The following is a 14,045-nucleotide window of genomic DNA, read 5'->3' as shown; positions in this document are numbered from 1 at the left end:
GGAATTTTATGGTAATGATTGTGTCTCAGTTAGAAGTGATATGTTAGCTAAATTCAAGCCAGAGGTCTCTTTATCAACACTAGGACCGATAAGAGAAAGTGATTGAAATAAGTTCAGAACTGGTTGAAGGTAATTAATAGAAAGCTTGATACCAAGAGGATTTTTTTCCTTTTTAAAAAGCAAAAAACCATACTGGTTGCTTAGTAAAACATAACATGTTTCTGTATAAAATTCAGTCAGACAACAGTTATAGTGGAGAACTTTTTCTAAGAATTAAATGTTGGATTTCAAAATGAGTGTCAATCAAAGACAGCAACAAGTGATTGCATGTTAGCATTGAGATTGTAGGAGTTCAGAATTGGTAATTAGCATAAGTGAATTTGCATAGTTGTTAAGTATGTGATTTATGGCTAAGGTTGGAAGTTTTGAACGATGTTATACTTGATTGGGAATATATATGCTATGAATAAGAATAAATATATCTATTCAAATATAATTTGTTATAATGTCATAATAGATGTACACAAAATATGTATAAAATTGTGCTGTGAAGAAATTAATTTTTATTCAGATTGTGTATAGTGCAATTGGCAAAGGAAATTTTACCAGTCCAGAAGTCAAATAAGATTCATTATTAGGCTATTAAATATAAGTAAAAGGTAGTCACCTTTCCCCTATCTATAGTAAGAAAAATAGAAACAAAAACTGAAGGTTTTATTTTGCTTGGAGCAAAAGTTTGAAAGGAAAAGTGGAATCTTAAGAAAATGTTAGGGAACTTTAAACAAAGTGAGTTTGGAAGTTGTAACATTTTTAATTAATATATTGGGAGTGATTTAATATCAAGGTTTTAAAAAACATGCAACTAAAGTATTAAAAAACTATTGGAAAGAAAGGAAAGATCTTCTCAGACTACAAGGGCAGTCAAGCATCTACTGTCTTGGAAAACATTTCAAAAGTAATTTATCCCCTTCTTTAGGTACAGGAAGGAGAACAAAAGTGCTTGTAATTATTTTACATTTATATTAAGGGACCAATATAACAAAATAATTTAAAAACATAAAAGTTTTCAGCTACCTTATCTAAATTTTAGAGATATAATTTGAAAAACCTGAGTGGTTAGCTGATAGCTGGAATAAATCTTGATCTGAGAATGACATTACAACTAAGGCTTAAAGAAGTAACAGGAATTCTAAGAGATTATTTGAGTATGCACAAATATTATAATTTCCATAAACTACTATTAAGTAAAAATATGAGCTTTTTCTAGAAGCAGACAGGAATAAAAGGTTTGTTTTTTTTTTAATTGAAACTGCACAATTTGGCTATGTGATACAACTGCAAAAGTATAAACTATAAATCCAGAATCCTAAAGAAGCTCAGGTTAGAGAACATGCCTTACTTTTAATAACAATGGATATATTACAGTTAGTTAAACAAAAATAAAAATGCAATGATTTATGAATAATTGGATTAACTGTTTAAGATGCTAATGTGAATACATTAAAACTGAAAGACATGGTTCAAGTGGTTAGGATAAATTTTTGAGAAAATATCTATAATATACCTTTTAAACATCAACATGTCAATTTTTTTCTATAAATGCTTCTGTGTGAAACATAATACATCATGATATAAATTTAAGATCACATTTTGAAAAGTTAAGTATATAAACCCCTCAAAGGAATTGTTTAGAATTGCTAGGATACAAATTTGATGACTCATTCTGAGTCCTTGCTACCCCTCCCTTCTTTCTCTCCACATATAGAGTTAAGTAATCATTCACTAGCTGGCAAACAGAAGCAGTTTTTGATTACAAATAATTTCATTGATTATTGGAAAAGAAATTCCATTATCCACCTTTAAGTATGGGAATCCACATATAATTTTGAAAACAATAATCCTATGACTTTAAAATAATACTATTAAAGATTTATTTTAATTATGGAGTAAACCTGTTTCATCACACTCCTCCTCCCCTTTCTCCTACTACAGCAAGTTACCTGTTACCCCTCCCTCTTCCTACTATAGTAAAGAGAATACTTAGAGCGAACACTAAAAAGTTCATACTAATCATACTAATTTTGAATAGACTTTTAAGATGATAGTTTCCCATCACTATAGTGACATGCATATAAATAAAGCTTCTATGTAGCAAAATTAGTGAGAACCTTACATTTATTTGAGGTAAATATTTTAACAATTGCTAGGTTATATAAACATGCAAGCAACCTGTTTCCAAATTATGACAATTGGCATATTATTGATAAAGGGTGGAGTTTTAGTTCCTTAAATAATAATAATAATAAATACATCCATTATATCTTGCTTTTAGTAATTTTACTGTTTAGTCTATGCATGTATATTTTTAAACAAAATCTTTTTCCCTTGCACTATTGAGATCCTAATTGTTCTACAATTAAATGTTACAAATATAATTTAGCTATTTATAAGGGAAAGATAATCAAAATTTTTAAATAAAAGGTTAAGACCTCAGGAATCTTTATATCTCCTGAAGTAAAAGAATTTATTTCACAATATGTTAGTTCCACCAAAATTTTTCTTAATAAAATGACATATCTAAAGCAACATGGACCACATAGATCAGTGAATCCAGACAAATAAGATCCATGAAGATGAAAAGAAAATTCAGCTAAAGTTTCATCAATATTACTAACTGCTATTTGGAATACATGTTAAATCCTGCCCATCTGTGTACCCTTGGATAACTTTTCTAATTAATTTTTACTTCTACCCATACTACTGAAGCAGAATGCTCTCTGCATCTCCCAAACCTTCAAAATAGATAATGGCCCAGGACATACATTCAAAGCTCTTGCTAATTTCAAATTAATAATAAAAAAAAAGACAAAAGGTCAATTGGAAAAGTATTATTATTAATCATTGGTAGTTCCAGCACTCTTGGGGGCAAGGATCTGTTTGCATTTTCCCCCCAGGCACACTCATACACACTTGGATTTCAGAAGGATTCACCCATTCCTACCATGACTCCCATCCCAACAACAAGTCTGGGAGGATCCAGATACAGAGACTGTGCTAAAACAACAAGATGTTCTACCAACTTGGGGACAAATTGGGACACTTGCAGCCCAAGCAAAACAAAGAATGGACAAGCAACAATTTACACCTCCTGATTGTACTAATGTCTTAATTCTTGCCAGGTTAGCCATTTTATCTGTACTGCTCGTATTTCTGCCATTGAAAGCCCCTTATCTCCTGTTACTCATTTTTCTTTGTGGAAATTCATTGCTTCGCTTCCCTTTCTGTATTACTGTGCTCTAATGACAAGGAAAGTTCCAAACCCATTCAAGCCTATGCATTGATTATACAATGTGTTTCCCCCACAACTTATAGAAAATCTTGCTATGTATTTTAACAAATTGCCCCATTCCTGCTATCATTGTATTTGTTGTTAAATAACCACCTTTTGTGATGCTTCCTGTTAATATGACTATTCATTGGTATGATGGTCCAAGCATTTATGCCCTAAAATTAATTTCCAACAATTTAAACCATTCTAAACCCCTTATCATTGCACCCCTTATATTGGATATCACTGCCATCATTGCATCACGAGCAGCCTTCCCTATAAGGAGTCCACACTACACAGACAAATCATGGATATCAGTCACTCTGGTACCTCCCTTTATTCAGCCCCATCCACTGCTAATTCATTTTATGACAGCATCTCTTCCCTTATCTCCAACAGTGATTTGAGCCATACCTTTATTGCTTTTGTCTTATTTGGATTTGCTCTTGTCTTACTTTTTCTTATTCCTTTTGCTTTCCAATTCTCATCCGATAGCTAGGGTCCACCATTCGGCAAGTCTGAATTGAACTTAAGTCTCTTCAGCTCAAAAAAATAAATAAATAAAAAGGATATGCTGGGGGCCATCAGTCCATGATGCCTTGACAGAATCATGCATGGTGGCTGGGGAGACCACAGAGTGGTCCTTGGTGAGATGTGACTGCCCACTCTATCCCCCTTGCATGATTTCTTTCATCAATGTCCCTTACCTATGAATTGACATGATTATTATTCCCCTTAGTTTCAAAAGAAATAATGCAAGAGCAAAACACCTGTATCCTAATTCTCCAAAACATCACCAAATGAGCAGACCCTCAAACTCAATCCCAAAAGACTATTGTGGGTTAACTTTTATTTAGGTGCATAATTCCCAGTGAAACCACAGCCACAGGCCAAGCCCAAAACTTTCTCATGAAGCCAGCACACAAATCAATCATTGAGGTACATACAATAGGTACAGGTACAATATAGGTGCACTAAGCTTCAATATGCCTCAGTGACTCAATTACAAAAATCAGTAACTCAAACTCCCTAGTAAGCCACCTGTGACAAAATCATTTATCTTGTATTCTGTCTGTAATCACAATACAAAAATATAGAATGTTAATCAAGTGATTTGTTAATAGTTAATCTATCACTTTTCTAATTATCTCTCTTTGATTTTGTATACCTGAAAGCCTAGAATATGGATATAAAAATAAATCCCAAGCCTGGGAATGTGGAACAGCTCGGAGATGCAAAGCAGTCCCATGGTTGTAATGATTAAGCTGTCTTCCGTTTGTTATTTATTTTATGTTATTTATTTTGACTGATCGTTCGCCACCTGTTGGGAACCCTGGAGTCGTGAGTGGGGCTGGACTCTGACCACGGCAGGTGTACCTGGAGTTCTCAAGTGTTTGAAGAATCGAGGGAAATGGATTCAAATGAAATGGAATTGAATGTGATGGAGTTAAGGTTAATGAATTTATAAATAATGTGATTGAAACAAAGGTTAATATAATTAGTGTTAATAATTGTGAGGAAAAATAATAGTGCAATGTGAAATTAGTGGAAAATTCTAATGATTGTGAAATAATGGAAAACAGTGAAGAATGTAAATTGGATAAAGATAATGTGATTATAAATGAGAACAATGATGACAAGGTAGAGATTATAAAGACCAATGAGAGTAGTGAAAAAGCAGATGATGGTATTAGAGATGTGAAATCCTGGGAATATCATGAAATTCAAGCAGATGTAAATTTGGATGGACAAGAAATGACTGACCTTCATTCTGATGTTACTATTTTAGCACTGGTGTTGGAAACATTCCAACCACCAAATAGTACAGAACCATATATGTCTGTACCTATTGGAGACCAGATTTATGATCTTCTGGTTGATACTAGAGCCAGTAAATCAGTTTTGCAAAGTCTCCCTAAGAATTGTAGAGCTGTTGGTCCAATGGAAGTAGTAGGTGCTACTGGTAAACCACAGAGGGTAGCAAAATTACAACCAAAAATAATTGCTTTAGGTATATTATCTGTAGAGCATGCATTTCTGTGTATGCCAGACTGACCAATGAAACCAATGAAGAGATTTATTATGTAAACTAAAGGTGACAATCCAATGTACTGATACTGGTGATATCTCATCATATCTTCCAGAAGAATCTCTGAAAGCTTTTCCATTGCTTTTCTTAGATTCAGTCAGTACAGAGGATGACTTAGATTTGATCTATCTAATACCTGAGGATATCCCTGAAGATCTTTGGTCAAAGTCTTCCACAGATGTAGATCTATTGAAATCAGCTACACCAGTCAAGGTGAGGAAAAGGACCAGTTCCTTATGTACCTCAATATCCCTTGACTAAAGAAGCAATTGAGGGTGTAAGACCAAACATTGAATCCCTAATCCAACAAGAGGTCATAATACCTTGCTTCTGTCAAAAATCCAAAGTTAGATCAAAATGGCAAAATTGTATATCATTTTATACAGGATTTAAGAGCAGTCAATGGTTATGTAATCAAGACTCATCCTGTTGTACCAAGTCCAGCTGCTATAATTTCTTCCATTCCAAGTCAGGTATGATATTTCACTGTGGTAGATTTATGCTCAGCTTTTTTCTCAATTCCAATTCATGAGGATTCTCAAAAGATCTTTACTTTTATCTGGGAAAAAACTTAGTGGACCTGGACTCATTTGCCCTAGGGTTTTACCGATTCACCAAGCCAATTTTCACAAATTCTGAATACAGATCTAAAAACTTTAATATTTGTAAACCTTAAAATTTCTTAGACTTATAAATGTTGGAAATTTCACCATTGGGAAATTTCATACTTGAAAAATTTCCTATTGATAGTGGGAACTCTATTGGAATGTGAACCCCATTGGCATGGGAGGTTCCTCCTCCTCCCTTCTTAAGATTACTTTAGGACAGAAACCTTTTGCTGAACAATGGAAAGGGCTTTGACCTATGCTTAAGCATAGAACAGGAATTTCTTTGAGTCATGATTGATTTTAGAATTGATACAATAGAGATACTTGGAATGACAGAACCAGGTCTTGGAAAATACAATTTCCACCCCACTCAGTCCTAACAGGATTTAGGAAGGGCTGCAGCAAGATCAAGATTTAATTATTTGAGAATATGACCTTCAACAGACATGTGCAAAGCCACAGACCTCTGGGCGGACCTGGGTTAAGCTAGAGCCACCATTGGCACAGAGAAGACATGGACAATGATTGGTAGATGTGAGAACTGAGGGTAGGGAACTTGGATGGTTTCCTTAAAGATAGAGGGGTCTGAGGACAGGGGGTGGTGGGTGGGAGAGGTTTTTGGTCTGAGAGGTGGTGCTTTGAAAGTTGGCTCTGAAGGAAGCTGGAGGTGGAGGCCCTTGAGACTGTTTCCCCATTTTGGTCACGTGAGTAATAGGGACTGATCTCCTTTCTTTGCCTCAGCTATCTAAGGGCTTGGGCCTTTTGGCCCAGCCTAAACAGAAGGGGTATTTAAGCCCTATTCCCTTCTCTCCCCTTTCTCCCTCTCTCTCTCTATCTCTAATTCCTTTCTTCCTCCTGTTTGTAATTAAACTCTATAAAAGGTTGACTGCTGACTTGAGTTTTCATTTAGGAATTACATAGCTGAATTCTTTGGTGACCTTAAATTAATATATATCAGTCTTTTAAAGTGATTTCCTTGTCACACATTCAAAGAAAGCAAATTGGTGCATTTTGTGGATGATATTCTTCTTGCACCCCCAAATGCTTAGGTGTGTCTGAGATAGCAAGATTCTTTTGATAGAATTATATAAGCCTGGGCATAAAATCTCCAGGGCAAAGTTACAATGGTTTTTGCCTCAAGTACAATATTTTGGTTTTGTGTTATCAGAGGGTTCAGAAAGTATTAGACAGAAAAGAATAGGAGATATCCAGAAACTGAGTGTTCCTAAGACCTAAAAGCAACTCAGAGCTGTTCTTGGACCAACTGGTTTCTGTATACAATGGATACCTGGATATAGTGAACTAACAAAATGTCTAATAGATTTAACCAGGAATACAGAACTAGAACTTCTAAAACTAAAGCCTGAACATCTGCAAGCCTTAAGGATGCTTAAAGAAGCCAATTTATCTGCTCCAGCTTTGGGTATCCCAGACTATACGAAACCATTCTAACTGTTTGTTAATGAAACTAAATGTATTGCCTCTCAGGTACTGAAACAGACTTTAGGACAACGTTATCGTCCAATTGTATATTATAGTTGTCAGCTTGATCCAATAGCTGCAGGTACAGTTCCTTGTCTAAGGGGTGTACCAGCTATAGCTGTGTTAGTACAGAAGTCAGCAGATTTGGTTTTGGGATGTGCATTGGTATACTGTTCACATCAAATAGAAGCACTAATGAGAAAATTTTGTACACAAGCTTATTCAGATCAATGAATTTCTAAGTATGAAATTATTATCCTGGGCAGTGAGAACATCCAGTTGAGGAGGTGTAGTATATTAAATCCAGCTATGCTTCTTCCTGATTTGCCAAAGAACAGTGAACCATTACATGAGTGTGTAGAAGTAGTAGATCTAGTGAATATGCCTAGGATCCGTTTGAAAGACACTCCTTTTGAAAATCCAAACTTGGCATTATTCCCTGATGGTTCTTCATATTTGTGTGCTAGAATTTGATGTACTGGTGCTGCAGTGGTCATAGAATTTGAGACACTGTGGTATGGCTCATTACCTAGTAAAGTTAGTGCTCAAGGAGCAGAGTTTTGAAGCATTGAAGCAAGAATGTCTTCTAGCTAATGGTAAAAGTCCTAATATTTTTACAGACTCATGTTATGCTTTTTCAGTATGTCATGCAACAGGGAAGATCTGGAAATAACCAGATTTTATTACTGCATCAGGAAAACCAATTTCATATGCAGAAATAATAACTGAGTTATTAGATGCTATTCAAAAACCTAAATAGCTAGTGGTGATCCATTGTAGAAGTCATACTTTATCTCAAAAGAAATTCTGATTGATTATCTATTTGATTAAAAGTAATGAATAATTATTCTTAGCTTATCCACAAGTCTGAGCACCTCACAGGTTAATGAATAACTGACCTCCAGCTATCCTGCCTATAACAAGAAAACATTTATCCTTTGTAAAAGCTTTGTATTTGTTGTCAGAATCTATAGAAACATAGTAGGTAGGATAATCATAAAATGTTAATCAAATGATTTGTCAAAAATTAATGTATGACTTATCCAATTATCTGTAAGGAAACATGTATTTTGAAAAATTAATCTTGGTTCCAAGTACCCGTGTAACCAGAGGGTATAAAAATACAAATCAAGCCAGCAAAGGTGGAGCAATTCCTTGTGATGCCTGGCTTCGGGCTGAAACTTTTAACTGTCTAACTATTAATGCAAACACCACTCCCCCCAGTCACCCGACACTGTGGTAAGGTCAGGACCAATACTCATGGCAGAAAAAGTCAAGCCATAATGAGGTTCAGCCTAGGTACCTACTCTGCATGTATGAACAGAAATTTCTGATGTACAACAAATTAGTCTTGGGTTGTCTAGAAAGAAGGGTCTAATGGGACATGGATACATGAAGTATATACTCAGTTCTATCTCTGGATCAGTATATAGTTAGACCCTGAGTATGATACAAAACTCTAGAAGAACACTACAAACCTCAAAGAAGTTTCATTACATCAAGGAACATAAGGCATTAAAAAAATTGCTTTAGTGAAAAGGTCTTTTAAGATCTATTGTTAGTCTGAGACTTCTGAAGTTAGAATTTCCTCCAGGAGAAACTCTCATATGATATAAAAATGGAGATTTGAACCCCAGACTTCAATTCCCAGAAGTCCTTGGCCACTTCCCAAAATGCCTTGTAACCTCACCTGAATTCCCACCTGGGCCAAGAACAGAAATTGTATTTAGGCTGACTCTCCACCTACTTCAGGCTCTCTCTCTCGGCTTCCGCTTCTAGGGACATGTTTGTCCCAAGATGTAGTGAGTGAAATTGAATGGGCCTTTCAGCCATCCTAGTCATGTGCTTTCTTATTTTGTATTTTCTTTATTTCTTAATCTTTAATAAACCCCTAAAATATAATACTTTTAGCAGAGAAACTAATTTTTAATTTAACAGTTGGTGAGCTACGTTGGTTGTGACAAAATACCTTCAATCTTCTGATTCTTTTCTCTAATGTTACTAAGTTCAGCTTTTAATAGCTTCTAGATTTTTTTTAAGCCACGTTTCACTGGCCAAGGTTTTTTACCCTCACAAAAGCTGTTGCTGATTCAGCTTGTTCCATCAGATAGCTCACCTGGTCCCGGCCCTGCCCACCCCAGCTCTGGTACCTGCTCCTGGCTATTGCTGTCCCGCCCTCCCAGCTGCTGCCTGCCTGTTTCTGTGAACCTGGCCCCAGAGGCTCCTGCTCCTGGTCTCTCTCTACCTCTCCTGGCCCAGCCCCTGCATGGCCTCTGACCCAGACAGCTCATTGCCCCAGGCCCAGCCCCAGGCCCAGGCTGCTGGTAGTAGACCCAATTTAATTTCTTCAGGATCAAACACCAGCTGGTAAAAAAAAAGGGGGGGGGGATGAAATTTTCCTTAGGCTACAATTAACCTCCATGTGGACTGGGGGCAGATGATCACAGGGAGGGAGAAAGAAAGAAAAGAAGGAAGAGGCTTTTCCAAGCAGGAACTTACAAGCATGGGGTATTTAAAAGGATATCTTTTGACTGCATTGATCCTTTAATTTATCTCACCTGAGTGCCAGGGGAAAAATTCAACTCCCTGCAACTCTTTAGCCAAATTTGAAATTCCTAAAATCCACTCTTTTTATGGGGAGGAAACTCAGCAGCTCAGTGAATTGGGAGCCAGGCCTAGAGATGGGAGGTCTTTGGTTGAAATCTGGCCTCAGATACATCCTGGCAGTGTGGCCCTGGACAGGACATTTAAACCCCATTGCCTAAACATTACTAATCTTCTGCCTTCTGACAAAAGGCATCTAAATTGATAATTAAAAAAAGAAACCCAAGGAACTTTAAAGAGACTGGAAGTTATATTTTTAAGGCTTTGCAGACTCCAATGTTTTATAAAAATCTCTGTATTCTATTGAATTTGCTGATTGTTTTGTTTAAGGTTTATCTTTGTGATTTTAAGTTCATATATTGCTGCATTCAATAATATTCTGTTACACTGAATCAGTTTAATGTACTGGGTTTTAACTACTGTTATATTCTGTTGCTTTTCTCCTATAACGATACTGAAAAAATATTATTGAATAAGTCCATATATAAAAACAGCCTTTCTATTTTTTACTTTGTAAATTGTCACATAGAGGATAGATGGACTCCATCAGAAAATTGCTACACCAACCTTTGGAAAATTTAATGAGCTACATATCTCAAATCGATTTTAATGGTTCTTTAGACACGATTTTTAGAATTTTTCTTAACAATCTCTGGTCATTTTTCCTGCCCCTAACACGAAGAAGGCCCATTCTAGTAGCTAAAGTGAAAAACAATTATAACCCCCAACATCCCGCATTTATACAAATGTGAATGGAAGCTGGGAAGTTAATCCCAGGGCATTTGTACCCCTAGAAGCCTCCAAAAAAGGAGCACCTCTCATTTATAACTCTTCAGCTCACTACTTAATTTCCACCAGAATGATATCTAGAATTCTTGATTATGTTCAAAACCCAAAATAAGTTTCACTTTGTTTAAAAATATGTTTACGAAGGTTGAAAGATTTGCTACGTTTGTGAAGATTGTGACAAATATCCATCAGTTCATAGGCTTTAAAAATGCCATACAGCAACTCATGTGAAATATGATAGTGGGTTTGTTTGTTATGGTAATTAATGGGGCTATTGAGAATTTTGGGGATATTGATTCCTACATATTTGTACTACTGTTCAATTAATTTGCTTGTACACACAGTGGATCACAGTGGATCATGGCCAGATATGAAGAGGAAATGGATCTCATTTTTGGTGAGAAAGCCTTTTATTCTATATTTTCTTAGCTGACTCAGTGTGTCCATGATTATAAGCTACATTTTTGAATTTTAAAAACTCTTTTATTATTATATTTTCTTGCATGTGTAATATACTATTTTAGTTTTTTTATTTTTTTCTCTCCTTTTTATATTTGAAGCACATGTCACCAGTATTAAGATTTTCTTTAACTTTTTTATTTTGCAGTAATATGTTTAAAATACATTGGCTATAATGCATCAATGCATGCCCCCAAAAGCTTGAGACTATAAAAATAATGCCATTAATTGTTTAAAAAGTTATAGGATTTTGCTTAATGATTCTGTCTGATTCCAGGACAAGATATACAAAAGAGCAATTTCACAGGGCCAATGAAGCACAAAGCTAAACTTGATTAGTGCCACAAAGAGCACACAGGTTATATTAGTGTGAAGACTCAAGGTTGCGATGTTTAATGTATGTTTAAGACATGGACCTTCCTTGTATCCACACTCACTCTGAAAATACTTACAGACGAGTATCCCAAACTTGGCTCCTATTTGGCTTCTATAATCTAGACCCTTTTCTGTCTTTTCATAGTGTGGCAAACTTTCTGTAGTCCTGGCTGCTAATTGGATAAATGCTTAATTGCTTAGATGATTTTAATTGGGCCCTGATTCAAGGACCCGTTATATATATAGTATAGATTTACTTTTCCTTTACTTGGAATTTTTACACATAAGACTTTGATAGTCTATATTTTCATCCAGAAATTTCTTTTTTTATTTGGATTTGTCTGATGTCTTTTTAATTTCTCTTCCCAATTGATTCATATACCTCATAACTTAGCCATGCATCCCTAAGTGATCCTGTGTTTTTCAATCACCCTCTTCACGAGGAAATGTAAAAATATTATTATTTTAAATTGCAAAGTTTAAATTCCTTTTGAGAAGAATTTTAGGTTTAAAAAGATGCTACCTCTCTGAATCCAGAAACTGAACTATTTGGAGATGTGTGGTTGATTGAACATTTATTTGTATCTATACTTTCATGCCAAAGGGGACTGCCCCCTAACTGGTTTTTTGTCAATGTGTCTAGCAATTATTGGTTTTGTTCTTTTTTCCTCTTATCCTCAAATTATTGTAATCTTTAAGTTGATTATGTTTCCATGATCCTTTTGGGGAAAATCTTTTCCCAAACGATCAAGCAGGGAAATGTAAAAATGGAGATTTGAACCCCAGACTTCAATTCCCAGAAGTTCTTGGCCACTTCCCAAAATGCCTTGTAACCTCACCTGAATTCCCACCTGGGCCAAGAACAGAAATTGTATTTAGGCTGACTCTCCACCTACTTCAGGCTCTCTCTCTCTCGGCTTCCACTTCTAGGGACACATGTGTCCCAAGATGTAGTGAGTGAAATTGAATGGGCCTTTCAGCCATCCTAGTCATGTGCTTTCTTATTTTGTATTTTCTTTATTTCTTAATCTTTAATAAACCTCTAAAATATAATACTTTTAGCAGAGAAACTAATTTTTAATTTAACAGTGACAAGGTCAAACTTGGGCCTTTCACCTTCAAGATAACTAAACTGGGGATCATCCAATATCACTAGGCTACAAGTTTGGGGGCTTCTGGATTCCATGTTGACACAAGGTTGACAACTGATAATAGTTTGGTCCTTCATTGTTGGTTATTGTACAGTATTTCATTTATTTTATACACTATTTTCTTGGTTCTGCTCACTTCCCTTTGCATCAGTTCATTTAAGCCTTTCCATGTTTTTTTCTGAACTCATTCTGTTCATCATTTATGATGGCTCAACAGTTTTCCATTAACACTATATACCACAGCTATTTTGGCCATTCCCCAATTGATGAACAATTTTTTTGCCACTACAAAAAGAAGTGATAAAAATATTTTTGTACAATTAGGTAGTTCCCTTTTCTCTGATATCTTTAGTATACAGATCCAGTAGTGGTATTGCTGGGTTAAAGAGTATGCATAGTTTTATTACCCTTTGAGCCCAGTTCCATATTGCTATGGATTGAGAAAATGACATTTCAACTCTACAATAATCAGGTAGCATATTTCTGCCAAGTATATCAGTGAGAAATTCTTATTGCTTCCCTACTGGGCAGGCAAACTGAGTATTAGTTCAGTTCCATATTCCCTGTCACTCTCTAGCAAGATCTCATCTCCTAACATGGCATAGTAATGGAACTGTTATAATGTTTTTCTAAATGTTGTTTGTGTCTCCATTATGTTCTTTTCCTGGAAGTTGCTGATGAGTCTTTGATCTTATTAAGATTTTCTCAAGTGATTCTGCTGACAAAGTATTCAGGTTTGTAAGTGTTTGACTTTGCTTGATATCCTCAGAGAAGACACAGAATTGGGGGCGGGGGGGGGGAGATTGGTCAAGGGAGAGGAGGAAGAGCTAGATGGAAAAGAATGGGGAAGAAAAAGTAAAAAGTTGAATGGTAAAGGGAAAAGTAGATAAGGAATTATAAAGGAGAACATGAATTCATACAAATAGAGAAGTAAAAAAATTAGATTGGCTGACAACTAGAAACATCAAAGGCATGAAACATTGAAGAAATTCCCTAATGTGATGGGTTTACTCTAACACCAAACTTATAGGATGCTGTATAGATAAGAATCATGGCTTGAATATGTTGTGGTCTCTGCCTTTAAAAGAAATGGCTATTTGAGTGAAACCAGAAATGAACAAATGCAAATTATTTTATGACCAACAATGTCTTCATAGACT

The sequence above is a fragment of the Monodelphis domestica genome, chromosome 6, assembly GCF_027887165.1.
Source record: "Monodelphis domestica isolate mMonDom1 chromosome 6, mMonDom1.pri, whole genome shotgun sequence".
Taxonomy (NCBI): Eukaryota; Metazoa; Chordata; class Mammalia; order Didelphimorphia; family Didelphidae; genus Monodelphis; species Monodelphis domestica.
Note: the sequence above shows the minus strand (reverse complement) of the source record.